Raw genomic sequence first — 13334 nt, forward strand, 5'->3', positions numbered from 1 at the left:
TAATCTGTTACAACCATCAGCCCTAAAGGTCCAGCACTATATGTCTCTACAGTGGCAGCTCATATGTACAACAACTCCAAGCATATCTTGAGGGATGCAGACTATCAGTAAATGCTGGGAGTTGTAGTGCTTGCAGCTGTTGTACCTGGAGGATTCTTGGTGTATTGTACACTGAATGCTTTGTGGGAGATCAGAATGCATAGTAATGTGGGGGCTCAGTGTGTGGAAGTGACCCCAGAACAGAACTAATATATATATTATCACCATACTGTACCTCTAAACATACCATCACAGGGGATGTATGTAGATCACACAGAGCCTGTCCCTGCAAAAAATTTTAAACCTACGCCAGCTCCAATGTCATATTCTGGTCTGAGGATATTAAACAGTTTAGGGTTGAGATTTTCCAGGATGGTGTAACCCATCCCCCACCCTTCCCCTAAACAAGGTAATTAATAAACATATTGAAAAGGAGTGGACCAAATACTTCCCCATGTGGTACCCACTTGTAACTGCGAACCAATTTGAGTATGTTCCATCAACCACCCTCTGAGCTCAAAATTCCAGAAAAATATGGTATAAAGTTCATCTGTATAGGATTATATAGTGTTTTCTTTTTATTTTAGATAAAGAGGTGTGTTCTACCTTGAACACCTGTCGGGTCTCTATAAGTAGCATGGTTCTAAATACAACACAGATAAGAGGAATATAATGACCAGTAGTGGCAAGGAGTATATTGTGTAGGTGGATTATATGTAATATTCTGATGCTCCATGTTCCATCATAACCTGTTATATTTTGTGTAGAGCGGGGGTGTTGCTGTGTCCCCACAATACATATGAGATGCAGCTGGAGGTGACAAATCTACTACAAGCCAATGACATGTTGGCCACCATGTCAAGATAAACTGTCAAAATGAACTGAAAGAGGCAGATTCCGGGCTTGGTCTCCATCTTAAGAAATGGAAGTGTTAGGATGCGAGTCGTGCGGGCCGGCTTCCAGCGCTGCCGAGGCGTGGCTCGGCTGATAGAGACACTGACGGCATCCTTAGTGATAAGCAGGGCCAGTTGCTAGGGGCACACTAACAGCGTCCCAAGCAGCCGGCCTGCTGTTGTAGTGCTGCGGCGCTTTCTTTTGATGTAGCAGCGGCCGGGGTTTCCCCTCCCCTGGCTGATCGGCATAAGGTGTCAGCCAGGGAAGTACTGATACTCTTTCCCCTATAAATTTCCTCCCCTGACATTATTCCTTTGCCTGATATAGAGCCTAGTTCCTAGTGCCTTGATCTAGCGTTACCTGACCTTTGTATTCTGTGGATTCTGACCTTTGGCTTTCGTGACCTCGACCCCTCTTCTGGATTCTGATTTTGTACTTTACATAATAAGCAAGTTTATTATTTAGACGCAATCAACTACAGACATTATTCTATATGGTGTGTGCCGGCCAATTTCCCGTTGACTTTAATGGAGCACATTTTTATATTGAAAATACGGCAGTATTTTAACCTTGAAATTATGGTCCTATGTTACCTTTATTTTACAGTGTGTGAACATGCCTAAAAATGTGTAAAAATTCAATAAACGTAAAATAATAAAAAAAAGTAAATATTATTATCATCTTCTGAATGGTAAAACCAACTTGTTATATATACTTTATGGTTAATGCCATAGAAAATCGAATGTACCCAAAATTGTATATATTGTAAAAAGGAAACAATAAGAATTGGGCATAAATTTTGTGTCACCATTAACCCAGAGAATATTGTATTACTGTGGGTATATTCACACATACTGTATACAATGCAGATTGTATACTATGTAGATCAATAGAAATAGCTGAACACAACATACAATCAGCAGCATATAGAGTACATATAATCATACCCATATACTCTAGATCACTCAGAACCACAGGTGGTACACAGAGCAGGTAGAGGGGGTGCATATGAGAGTAAAAAAAAAAAAAAAAACTTGTTTTTGGCACCGTCACTCTTTACTTCACCTACCTTAGTTTCCCCAGCAGCTGCGGCTTCCTAATGGGCAGTGATTGGTCCTTAGTGAAATCTCCAAGCCTGCCCTCCTCCAGCTCCCCCCACCTCCTTAACTCTTTCCTGGTACAGTGCCCACCACACAGTGTCTGACTGCTGGCTTCATGGGGAAATATTTGGAGACATACCCAACTACAAAAGGGACATATATATGGCGAAAAAGGGACACATCTGGCTGCAAAGGGGACATATATATGGCTGCAAGGGGATATGTGGTGTGGTACACCCCGGAGTGGAGGCGACACGGACGGTCACTTGCCAAATGGTGACGTGTGACGCCAAGTCTATGGTGGTTGGCCGAGATACAGCTGGGCCCAGTGATATTTTGTTGTGACGCCAGTGCCGGTTGGGCACACAGGTATGAGGGCACACCTGCTTTTAGTTTAAAGGGCTGGTTGCACCTTTTTCCCTTGTGGACAGTGACCTGCTGGGTTGTTGCAGGGTACCTTGGGCTGTTGTCACGGTGGTCCGGAGTGGAGAAGTGACCCACAGAAAGGGGAGATGACGCGTGTGCTGTGTTGGTGCTGGATGTTCGTGTGCTGTGTTGGTGCTGGATGAGGAATCACAGAGTCTCTTTGTTATAAATCAAATCTGTTTTACTCTGAAAATACTTGTGTGCAGCAGGTCATACAGCTTTACATTGATATAAGACTTTACACTTCATAGGTTGGGATCCAGAACTGTAGTGAGTGGATAGGGAGTAATACAGTCGTGTGGACCCAGTTGCGTGCTGAGAGGTATATAGAAGAATGAGAAGAGTAGAGAGGAGGATGTCATGAGAGTCCCAACCCAAGTAGTACTGTGCTCTACCGAGATGTTGGAGGTAGGGGTAGAAGAATACTTGAGATGAAAGAGAGAATACTTGTGCCTGTGTTTTGACTCTTGGTTTTTCACACCACCTATTGCCCAAGAAGTGTTGGGTGACACAAGCCCCAGACCTTGTTACCTGGGATGAGCGGAATGCTGAGGGTTCCCTGCTTACACCCACGCTGCGAGATAGAGTTCATAGGTTTCTAGTAACTTTGCTCTATCTGGATCAGTTCCTAGCCTTGCTTTGTGGATACTGTCCTGCATTGTGACTCTCCTTGTCCACGGCAGGGTTGAGATGATCTCTGACTTGTCCTCTCTAGTGAAGGGTTTAACACTGCATAGTGTTAAGTAAAGTTACTTGAGAGGAAAAGATTAGCTTCATGTGCCTGAGTCTGCTTCTAGACTGCACACTGAGACTGGGAACCTGGCAGAGGGCCAGGGCTCAACTGGACTGCTACATAGAGCGTGCTCTACAGAATCCAGCGACAAAAGACCTCTACACTTCCTCTACCCATGTAACTTCCTATCTACAGCCCCTGTAAGGTGTGCTGTGAATGGGTGAAGAGTGCATATGTAAGAAGTAAAGAGAGAAATGATAGGACAGAAGAAGAAAACATGCTTCTTGGTCTACAGATCATGTGACATACAAACAAACGATAACCCTTTCAATACTACAGCTGTGCATCACCACTTACATACAAAAAGTACAGGCTTTTATGAAGGGTGTAACTACTAGCAACACCCGTGGTGGGAAACCACAGATATACCTGCCCGCAAAGGAGTATATATATATATATATATATATATATATATATATATATATATATATATATATATATATATAGTTGCAAGAGGATATACCTGCCTGCAAAGGATTATATATGGCTGCAAGAGTATATACCCGGTTGCAAGGGTACATATCTTCTGGCTGCATTGTGACATATCTGGATACATGTGGCATACCTGGCTAAGGGGGCAAATCTGGCTACAGGAAGCACTGTATCTAGCTACAGTGTAGGTATTATTACTGGACACAGGGGGCTTTTTTGGGGAGAAAGGGGACATTATTAATGGCCACTGAGGGCATTGTTACTGGGAAAGGAGATTTATTATTGGGGAAGGGGGCATTATTATTGGGGAAGAGGGATTCATTGGTCCTCAGTCAACCTCAAAGAGGTGAGGGGGCCTCTGGGCCCTGCTAATTGATGGATCCAGTTGTAGCTGCGACCCCTATAACCACACCACTGATTTCAGACCTAATAAATTCAGAAGTGGAAGGTGTCAGACAAAATTTATTATTGTTAATGTGAATAATAGGTAAAGTTTTGAATAAATGTAATAGTACATTATGGGCTTTTTGAGAAAAAAAGAGAAACACAGGCGCTCATGTGCAGACAACAGGAGTATTCTTGCATATTAGGTGGGGCAAAAACGCACTCCCCTAGTGGATTTTGTACTGAGGGCACAACACCTAGAATCACTTTTGGAAAAATCAATAGATGCTCGCCTGGAATTGCTGCCACTGATCCCAACCGGATAGGAAACAACTGGTAATGATAAATAGTGTAACGCCTGGAGTAGTGGATCCACTGGACCGTCACCAGCGATGGCACTAACCTCACCAGGGAGCGGAGTCTAAGGGGCCGCTGGTTTTCACCAGAGCCCGCCACAAGGCGGGATGGACTTGCTGCGGCAGGCGACCCCCAGGTTGCTGGCTTGGTTGCTAGTGACGGCAGGCGAGGCGTGGCAGGAGCAGTAGGCAGGAAAAGGTGCTGGCAGAGGTCTGTAGGTTTAACCGCAGGTGACTGTCTGAACACAGGAGCAAAGTAAACAGAGGAGCAGGAACCAGGAACAAGGACTAGGGACCAGGTAGCGGACAGGAATCAGGAACAAGGACTAGGGACCAGGTAGCGGACAGGAATCAGGAACAACAGGGAGCTGGGCCAAACGCTATGGGAAGCATGTAGAGGCTCCAACACCTGGAAGGGGGCAGAGCTGGAACTTATAGGGGAGTGATTGACATGTGGACCAATTAGGAGCGCACTGCCCCTTTAAAACTGAGACAGCCAGCGCGCGCCCTAGGAGGCGGGGACGCGCGCCGGCCGGCACAGCGACGGACAGGAGCGCGGTGAGGTGAGGCGCCCCTCGGGGCCAAAGCAACAGCAGCGCCGGGTCCCTGCATATGGCTGCAGATGTAGGAGAGAGGGTGCGGCGGCGGTCCGGAGTACGGGACGCCGCCGTGGCCCTAACAAATAGGACAAAGAAGAAAAAAGGGGGATCTTGTATGAGGTGCTACACCAGAGAATAAAATAAAACAAAAGTGCAATAAATTATTTATTTTATTCTCTGGTGTAGAGCCTGATACAAGATCCCCTTTTTTCTTCTTTGTCCTATTATGGGCTTTTTGATAAACAGAAGATATGTTTGTAATTTTATAAAGATATGTAGCTGAATAAAGAGCCCATCCCAAACCCAACTCTGTGGTACCGTACTTTTACGCTCAAATTCTGGTCTGTCACACAATACTTGGAGGAATATATACAGGATGTTTAAAGACTAGTGTGCATAAGGAGACCCTTATTCCACGGTCTTCTCCTGTTTGGCAGAACTCTATTGTCACAGGGTGGACTGGAATTAGGAAGTAACTTGTTTGTAGCAGCTTGACTCTAGGTTTGGAATAGGGACTACTTCACACAATGCCTAGCTAATGTTTTCATGAAAAACCATGGGGGCAAGCTATGTGACCAAGGCATCACTCATCTGTTATATAGAATGTACAAACATTAACACTTAGGGCTCTATCACACCAAAAGATTTCTGACAGATTTTTTCAGCCAAAGTCAGGCACCATAAACAGAGAACAGGTCGTAAAGATAAGACTGAGAATTCTCCTCTTTTCAAATCCATTCCTGGCTTTGGCTGAAAAAATCTGTCAGATAATCTGTCAGACATGTTTTGGTGTAATAGGGCCTTTAAACCTCAGAGTTTGCAACAACATAAGTATGGCTGTAATCACACAATCCGTGCAAGAATCCACTAGTTACTAAAAAACACTCATGTAAACCAAAATGATATTGATAAAATGTATGTCAGGGTGCAAAAAATGAGCCCTTACACATGAGCTCCATAGAAGGAAAAATGAAATGCCATAGGGGACAGAAGAACTTTTTAAGCATATCTACCTTACAAAAAAAAAAAATCTGCTTTTATTTAGGTATCATTGTAATTGTCATTGTAATCACGGCTGTGTCAGTTTGGTAGTGTACTGCTTTGACTATTCCGAAGATCACTGCATTAAGCCATGTTCCAACAGTGTAAGACACCGGCAGTTCCGTGACCCAGCCAGGTCAAGGAACAGCCGATGTCAGAAAAGATCATCCCGGCCGGTACTGCTGTACCGGCCGGATGATCTTCACTGCCGCTGAATTTGGATGCGGGCGCATCAGTGTGCCCCCACATCCGAATTTCCCGCTGCTCACAATGGAACATGCGGCCGGAGCTGCACGCTCCATTGTGTGCACTGACAGGTTCTCTACGGCTGCTATTCAATGAATAGCGGCCGCAGAAAACTGACTATGTGTATACACTTCGGCCGGGATTCCATAAAAAGCAGCACTATGTAAGCTACGTAGTAATCACAGCCATTGTAACAATTCGGCAACAACGGCTGTGATTATTACGGAGCTTGCGTAGTGTGAACATAGCCTTATAATGTATTATGATGCAGGGATTCCCATTAGGGTTAAAGTGTCCAGTACGTTATATGCAACCAGCACAGGAACTGTATATCACAGGCTGCACATAGATGTGTGAACCCGGCCCCTTGGTGTCCCTGTTTAGTTATCAGCTTGTTGCCTAGAGTCCCAACCACTGCTCTCAGCTATGAAAGCAGTGGCCGTGCTAAGACGACTGTTGGGTGGTTGAGACCTTGAGGAGCAGTAAGTTTAGTTTTAATGTCCTCCACAGTCTCCCACTGAGGTCACACAGAGTGTCGGACTGGGGAAATGATCCTTGGGGCCCACCAAAGAAGAATCGGTAAAAAAAACGATATACTGACCCGGCCCTATCCTGGATTCATCTGGATCTGTGATAACTCCCTTGTGAATGACATGTTTTCAGTCGAACTATAAATCTCAGAATACCCTACAATTATGAAGCTTTAATGAAGGGTATGTTGGGAGTTGTAGTTTCAGACAGAACAAACCTTTAATAATTGTTTGTTGTGCAGAAGCTTTTGGCGGCCGTAATCTGTTACAACCATCAGCCCTAAAGGTCCAGCACTATATGTCTCTACAGTGGCAGCTCATATGTACAACAACTCCAAGCATATCTTGAGGGATGCAGACTATCAGTAAATGCTGGGAGTTGTAGTGCTTGCAGCTGTTGTACCTGGAGGATTCTTGGTGTATTGTACACTGAATGCTTTGTGGGAGATCAGAATGCATAGTAATGTGGGGGCTCAGTGTGTGGAAGTGACCCCAGAACAGAACTAATATATATATTATCACCATACTGTACCTCTAAACATACCATCACACTGTTACTGACCATATCATCCATCATCATGATAATACTACTACTCCTTCATCCTCCTGCACCTCCATTATCATACTACTACCCAGGGGCGTAACTAGAAATGGCAGGGCCCCATAGCAAACTTTCACATTGGGCCCCCCCCCCCCCATGATTTTGGCCTGCATCTTATTAGGGCCTGGGATCATAATCATCATCATTATTCCCCCCCCCATCATCATCATCATCATCATCATCATCATTCCAGCCCTTGCCCCCCATCATCATCATTCCACCCCCCGCCCCCCCCATCATCATCATCTTTCCCCCCCTGCCCCCCCATCATCATCATTCCCCCCCTGCCCCCCATCATCATCATCATTCCAACCCCCGCCCCCCATCATCATCATTCCCCCCCCTGCCCCCCATCATCATCATCATTCCAACCCCCGCCCCCCCCATCATCATCATTCCCCCCCCTGCCCCCCATCATCATCATCATTCCAACCCCCGCCCCCCCCCCCATCATCATCATTCCCCCTCCTGCCCCCCATCATCATCATTCCAACCCCCGCCCCCCCATCATCATCATTCCCCCTCCTGCCCCCCATCATCATCATCATTCCCCCCCTATCATCGTCATTCCCCCCTGGCCCCCCCATTATCATCATCATTCCCCCCCTGCCCCCCCATCATCATCATCATTCCCCCCCTGCCCCCCCATCATCATCATCTTTCCCCCTCTGCCCCCCCCATCATCATCATCTTTCCCCCCCTGCCCCCCATCATCATCTTTCCCCCCCTGCCCCCCCATCATCATCATTCCCCCCCCCGCCCCCCCATCATCATCATTCCCCCCCCGCCCCCCCATCATCATCATTCCCCCCCTGCCCCCCCATCATCATCATTCCCCCCCCCGCCCCCCCATCATCATCATCATTCCCCCCCTGCCCCCCATCATCATCTTTCCCCCCTTGCCCCCCCATCATCATCATCATCATCATTCCCCCCCTGCCCCCCATCATTATCATCATTCCCCCCCTGCCCCCATCATCATCATCATTCCCCCCCTGCCCCCCATCATCATCTTTCCCCCCTTGCCCCCCCATCATCATCATCATCATCATCATCTTTCCCCCCCTGCCCCCCCATCATCATCATTCCCCCCCCGCCCCCCCATCATCATCTTTCCCCCCTTGCCCCCCCATCATCATCATCATTCCCCCCCTGCCCCCCCATCATCATTCCCCCCCTGCCCCTTCCCATCATCATCTTTCCCCCCCTGCCCCCCCATCATCATCATCATTCCCCCCTGCCCCCCATCATCATCATCTTTCCCCCCCTGCCCCCCATCATCATCTTTCCCCCCCTGCCCCCCCATCATCATTCCCCCCCCTGCCCCCCATCATCATCATCATTCCCCCCCCTGCCCCCTCCCATCATCATCATTCCCCCCTGCCCCCCCATCATCATCATCATTCCCCCCTGCCCCCCCATCATCATCATCTTTCCCCCCCTGCCCCCCATCATCATCTTTCCCCCCCTGCCCCCCCCATCATCATCATCATCATTCCCCCCCTGCCCCCCCATCATTATCATTCCCCCCCCTGCCCCCCATCATCATCATCATTCCCTCCCTGCCCCCCCATCATCATCATTCCCCCCCTGCCCCCCCATCATCATCATCATCATTCCCCCCCCACACACACACACACAGTGACAGGCAGCTATTCAGCAGCTGCAGCAGCAGGGATACCTCTGGGGCCCAAGTCACTTGCTCTCCGTCAGTCCGCCTCAATAATGGCGCCTGTGACTCCGCCCCCCTCCCCCACGGTACGGCACAGCAGAGAGGACCTGCGTGCGTGCGTGCGTGCACTTACGTGGGGGAGGAGACGGCTCAGCAGTGACTTCGGAGGCGGCCCGCCGCCCCGGGGACTAAGCAACATGAGAGGCGGCCGCGGGGACAGAGGCGGGGACAGATGCCGGGGCGGGCCCCGTACGCATGGGTAGGTGCGGGCCCGTCCATAGTTCAAATACAGAGTCCAGACAGTTTCTCCCCGGGTGGCCTAACCGGGGAGAAACTGAACTCTGAGAGGACACAAGGACTAGCTGGCCGGGCCGGGCCCCTTGATGCGGCGGGCCCCGTAGCAACCGCTACCGTTGCTACGGCGGTAGTTCCGCCACTGCTACTACCCCTTCATCCTCCTGCTCTTCCATCATCATACTACTACCCCTCTCATCCTCCTTCTCCTCCATCATCATACTACTACCCCTCTCATCCTCCTGCTCCTCCATCATCATACTACTACCCCTCTCATCCTCCTGCTCCTCCATCATCATACTACTACCTCCTTCATCATCCTTCTGCCCCTCCAAGATCATACTACTAGCCATTCATCTTTTTGCCCCTCCATCATCATACTACGCCCTTTATCATCATACTACTACCCCCTTCATACTCCTGCCCCTCCATCATATTACTACCCATTCATCACCCTCCTACCCCATCATACTACTACCCCCATCATCCTCCTGCCCCTCCATCATCATAGTAGTACCCCCCTCATCCTCCTGCCCTTCCATCATCATAGTAGTACCCCCTCATCCTTTTTCCCTTCCATCATCATAGTAGTACCCCCTCATCCTTTTGCCCTTCCATCATCATAGTAGTACCCCTCTCATCCTCCTGCTCCTCCATCATATTACTACCCATCCATCCTCCTCCTACCCCATCATACTACTACCCCTTCATCATAGTAGTACCCCCTCACCCTCCTGCCCTTCCATCATCATAGTAGTACCCCCTCACCCTCCTGCCCTTCCATCATTATAGTAGTACCCCCTCATCCTTTTGCCCTTCCATCATTATAGTAGTACCCCCTCATCCTTTTGCCCCTCATCAGCATACCAGTACCTCCCTCATTATTTTCCAGCCCCTCCATCTGTATTTAAAACAACAAACAGATATACTTACCTCACCTGTAAGGTTCCTCTTGTGCCCCAGCGACTCCTCTCCCTGCTCTGCTTGAGTGAGAACAAACGCAGGAGGGGTGGGGCTTCCAGCGGGGGGCGGAGCTTCACTGGACTACCCAGGACATGGTTTTGCCGGGGCTGTCTCCTCAGAGTCGGGCAGACCCGGCAAAACCATGTATTTATCCTGCTGCAGCTGGGAGGGTGATGCTGCCCACTGAGGACAGGCAGCATCATCCCATGGCTGTCTGGGGGCCCCAGCTGCTGGACAGGCAGTGGGAGTGGGGGAGGGGCCCACCGGAGGATCCTCTGTTCCTCTGGTGGCCCAGTCCGACACTGGTCACACATGTCTTCAGGGCTTAGATTGTCCTTGGAGACATGTGTTACCTCAGTAGGCAGCACAGCCAAGCTAAGCTGATTCAGCTCAGTATTGCTGCATCCCAGCCACTTATACTTGGACCTACAAGATGACAAGATGAATACCATTTGCAATGGCTTTTATTGAATAGCCAGCAGGTGCCTTTGCCCATTGGGTTTCAGCTTTGGGCTGATGCTCCATAAAGGACACTGGCCCAGATGGGAATAACCCTTTTAAGATGTGGTGGTGACCTGAAACATCTTTTAAAACATAAAGAGGATACAAAACTGTTTGTGGCCTTGTGGAATGAATTTGGAGTAGTGGTGGTTACACGCCTCGCTTATTATTGTAGTGCAAATAAAGAGGTCCCCATGGACCCTATGGTGTAACTGCAGGTATCCGACATCTCAATTGCTTGGTCGGGACTTCCCAATTTTTTTGCATGATAATTGCACTTGGGCGTTTTTTGTTTTTTTTATCATTGGGGTTTTACCTCAGCTATACATAGCTATATAACAGCTATATAACAGTGGTTAAAGCCATCGAAGAAGTAATTGATTGGAGATCATGGTTTGGGGTACTGACATTGCAGTTTAGTGAATTCTATATTAAGGAGAAGAATGTCATATTTAATAATGTGGTGGAGCCCAAATCTGATAGGATGTATCTTAATTAGTGTGTTATAAGTAATTGGTGGCAGATGTGTACATAACAGCGTTGGAGGCAATGGGGGAGATTTATCAAGCAGTCCTATAATAGGGATGTTATTTGTTGTCCATAGCAACCAATCACTGCTTAGCTTTCAAATACTCATGAGCCCTGGTAAAATGAATGCTAAGCTGTGATTGGTTGATATGGGCAACAAAGAACATTACTATTGTAAGACTTCTTGATAAATCTTCCTGAAAAGCTCAGTATGTACAGTACCTCTGAGAGCTTATTTGTATATTCAATATGGCGGAATAAAAGACATGATTTTCATGATACAGGTGCTATCCTTTATATTTTCCACTCCTTCATCCATATATTTTCTCCTCCATTAGTTGAAATTAAATGGAATCTTTTTCAACCATACATATAAATAGTATGTGTTTTCTTTTGCTGTGTGACTATGTATGATGACTACATAGGGGAGTCTAGTATATATGATGGTTGCTACAAAGTGGTGTCCATGATAGCTGTATGGCAGAGATATACATCAGCGAGTCTCCCAACATATAACCATAAAATGTGGTGTAAAAGAGCCTAAGACATGCTGTGGCCTACACATTACCTTGTCCAGTAATATCCTTCTCCTGTGTGCTGGTCCTCCCCTTCTCTTTGTCTGTCTTATCTGTACTATAATGAAGAGGGGAGGGTGAGAAGTGTGGAGCTGGGATTGAAGAGCACCCTTGATCCAGGGAGCAATAGTGACAGTTGGGCCCAATGGACCTGGTGAGACATCTCCACCAAGTGTAGCATGAGAACCTGAGGCCAGAAACAGTGTCACTGCAAGAAGACAGAGAGAGTAGTAGCTGAGGTAAAGTGTCTATTTCCTTCCCAAAGCCAGGGGCGTAGCGAGAGGGACATGGGGGGCAGCTGCCCTGCAGAGACCAGGGGGGGGGGGGCGCCAGCACAGAGAGCAGAGGGAGAAAGATCACAGTGGATGAGACAGCCTGGAAGCGTCTTGCCCTCTGTCAGTGTGGGGAGACAGGGGGGATTTTTAGTTGATCAGAGGTATTTTCCATACTGTACTGTCTCTTGGCTGCTGTTTAGCTTTGATGTGCGCAAAATTGATGCGTTTTTACCGTGATTTTGATCAAATCAGGGCTAAATAGTAGCTAGGAGACAGTAGTGTACTGAAGATGGTGAAGGACCTTGACATGTGACTATGATGTCACCGCAGGTCCTGTGTACTATGGAGGAGGAAGAAACAGTCTAGGGAGGAGGGTGAATGGTGGCCAGTCTGGGGAGGAGGGTGAAGGATGACAAAACACAACAATCACTGAACTCAGGGAGAAAAGCGAAAAAATCCAATAGAGTACTCCACAGTCTCCACAGATTGTCCCCTACAAAATTTGAATATGCAAAGAAGGGGTCCGTGGAGCCTCAGTTGCGAGTCTCAAAACACAGGAATAGCCAGATATCCCTCTCTCCAGAGAAGGAATCCCGTTGCCAAGTGGTGCCACCTAGTGGGGAGAGCACCAAATTACCCTGATTCGTAGTCCCTCAGGTCCTCACTCTGTTGCGAGCTTTGGGAATAGGGAAACACCAGGGTGGCCCCTGTAAGTCAAAGTCTAACTCTGTGGCGAGTATAACAACATAAGACAAGGGTTACCAAGGCTAGGCATCCATCCACAGACTGCAGTTTCAGGGTATTTGCCCCTCGTCAGTGTGGAGTAGGATTCTGGCTACCTGGGGCAATGAAAAATAGACCAACAAAACACAACAATCACTGAACTCAGGGAGAACAGCGAAAAAATCATTATGATGACGTCACTTGCATACCAATGATGTCACTGACGTCATCAAGATGGGGCACGGCTTTACTGCACTGCTACAGAGGAGAGGGTAAAGTATAAGATACAGACTGCTAAGGCTCTATTTATGAGGATAAAGACTGCCTTTGCAAGCTGTATTTTATACTTTACCCACTTCTCT

At 47.8% G+C, this 13334-nt stretch overlaps 1 protein-coding gene across 2 annotated transcripts in view; it reads right to left on the minus strand.

Moving 5' to 3' along the window:
- The window catches only part of LRRC18 (leucine rich repeat containing 18), a 68890-nt gene extending 56756 nt beyond the window's left edge, over nt 1-12134 (minus strand). For both annotated transcript variants that reach the window (XM_069979266.1, XM_069979264.1), the window contains exon 1: nt 11968-12134. The gene's annotated coding sequence lies outside the window, so the exon portion shown is untranslated. The remainder of the gene's footprint in view (nt 1-11967) is intronic.
- Nucleotides 12135-13334: the final 1200 nt, after the last annotated feature.

Source organism: Dendropsophus ebraccatus, chromosome 8 (genome assembly GCF_027789765.1).
Source record: "Dendropsophus ebraccatus isolate aDenEbr1 chromosome 8, aDenEbr1.pat, whole genome shotgun sequence".
Taxonomy (NCBI): domain Eukaryota; kingdom Metazoa; phylum Chordata; class Amphibia; order Anura; family Hylidae; genus Dendropsophus; species Dendropsophus ebraccatus.